We start from the raw sequence: 2,444 nt of genomic DNA, 5'->3' as shown, positions 1-2,444 counted from the left end.
CCGGGGGGGGGCTCCCCCGGGGCGACCCGGCTTGAGGACCCCAAGGGCCGCAACCCCCCCTGCCCGGCCCGGTCCCCGCCTTCCGCCCAGCCCCTCCCCGTGCTGCCCCGCTCCCGCGGCTTGTGGGGAGCCCTCTGCTCTGCCGGGGGCTTCAGGGATGCTGCTGGGGGGGTTTTGGGGTGCCGCTGCCTGGCACTTTTGGGGGCATAACCCCTACAGAAAGCCCGGTGGGCTCAGGCAGCTTACCCATTTCCTCCTGGCCAGTGGTCAGTCCCTTACCGGGAACAGGGCAAACACCACCAGGACAATAGTGCCTCCCCCCAGCACTCCCGGGCAAACTGTCTCCCTGTAGCACGGCGTCCTGAGCGCGTTCGAGTGCCTCCACCGCGTTTCACCTTCGCTCCGGTGTCTCCTGGAAGTCCAGGGGTTGCAGATGCAGAGCTCCGTCCCAGGAGCTGGCGGTGGTTCAAAGGCTGCTTCCCTTCCGGATTTCTAAGTAACGAGCCACCACCGTCCTCTGAACGCTTCGCCCCGTTCATCACCAGGCAAACAAACTCCGTCTGGCTTATGCAGCTGCAGTATTTGCTGGACTCGTCTCCCTCCTGTCCCATTTTCGGGACAATACCCAAGAGATCTGCCGCCGCACACTGCAAAACCTCCGTCTGATTACAGGCTTGAGAGAGTTCTCGTATTTTTCTGATGCTCAGATCAGATTAAGGGCAGAGGGAGAGCTGATTCACCCTCTGCCTCCGGACTAGAGACGGCAGCATCTGCGAGGGCCTCAGCACGGCTCCAAGCGCTGGAGACAACGTATGACCGAGGGTGGGCAGATTCTCGGCAGAGTCGTGGCTGTTTGCAGCCTCCAGGCTGCTCCGGTCGGCCCCGCAGCCGCCCTCGGCGTGCCGCAGAGCCCAGGGCTTCACGTCCCAAGCATGAACCGAGCCTGTTGCGAAGCCCTCGCAGGTCTGGGGGCCGAGGGCCCGCAGGACACCCGGGTTCGGCTGCTCCTGCGGGACCCGGCGGTATTCGGGACGATGCAACCAGCCAGGTCACAAGTACCGACCTTGACCACCCAAAAGCCCATTACCGGTGACGTGAGTCAAACTGGGAGCGCGGGGGTTTGGGCCGAGCCGGTTCAGCCGGTGTCGCAGCCCCAACCCAAAGCTGCTCCATCGCCCGGGCACGTTACACCCCGAGTCTGAAAAACTCGCGATGTTTGGCAGTTTTTCCCTTTCCATCCTCAAAAACCCATCCGGGGTGTGGCCATCAGCAACGCTGAATAAAAGAGCAAGAAATGCTTGGAGAAAACCCCTGCGTGATGCTCCCAGGGTTGATTAAGCGTCCCCTAAACCCCAAATCCCCGGAGAAAATGAGCCCCCAACGCACACGAGCGAGGCAGACGGCAATCACCGCCCCTCAGCTGCAATCACCGAGTTCAACAGCTCTAATCTGCGTGGGGAAAGCGTTTCGCTAACCTTTTTCAAATGGATTTAACGAGGCTACCGAGATAAAACAACGTCTGGGAAGAGATGGGGGTTCATTAAAGACAATTCAGTGGCGCAGAACTTTTTCGGGAGGGAGGGGAGCGGGCTGGGGCTGGGGCTGGGGTGATTTTGCATGGGCAAGGCTGCACGTACCCGTCCCGCCGCCGCCGATTTCCACCATCGCAGCCGTTTAAATGTTAAAATACGTCCCAAGCCTTCGCGCGGTGGATGCCCCGCTGACCTCGCCTCGCCTGGACTGGTGCGACACGCTCCTCAACCCCGTAAAAAAACCGTTCTCTTGCCAAACCCACCTTCTCCCACAGCCACGGCCGGGTTTGTGCCCCGAGCTACGGCGAAGGCTTGCAGCCGACGAGAGGTTTCATTCGCTCCCTCTATCGTGACCTGTGGCGGTTAGAACTGATGATTTTGTCCAGCCACTCTCCTGCTGCTTTTCCCCCCCTTCTCCATCCACCTCGCACGAGGGAAGCCGGGGCCGGACCCTGGCACAGCTCTTGCTTTCCCGCTCCCGCTCATCGTCGCATCCCCGTGACTTGCACGGTGCCCGGCAAGAAGCCGCACGCGCGGGATGCAAAATCCCTCCCGCGCGGGAGCCGGGGGATGCGCAGAGACGCAGGAGGATTTAATTCTTGCACGACGCGTGGGGTGGGAACGGCGACCGAGAGCCGCGACCGTCAGCCGGCGTCTTCACGCTCTTCCAGGCTGGGAAAAGGGGTCCCTCGGCTGGTCCCTCGGCTCGGCGGGTTTCGGCTGGGGATCACTGGGGCTGGGGGAGGATGACGATGGTTCGACGGCCGGGGTGGGATGTCGAGCGGGAGGAATCGAAGCCCTCCTCGGCCGTGGGCACAAGCCAAGTGGCGTCACCTCCCCAGATAACCCCGACGGACGACACGGACGAGGGAAAATAAAGCACAAACGCAACCGGGCTGGAAACTGCTCGGC

Source organism: Aptenodytes forsteri, unplaced genomic scaffold (genome assembly GCF_000699145.1).
Source record: "Aptenodytes forsteri isolate BGI_AS27 unplaced genomic scaffold, ASM69914v1 Scaffold657, whole genome shotgun sequence".
Taxonomy (NCBI): domain Eukaryota; kingdom Metazoa; phylum Chordata; class Aves; order Sphenisciformes; family Spheniscidae; genus Aptenodytes; species Aptenodytes forsteri.
Note: the sequence above shows the minus strand (reverse complement) of the source record.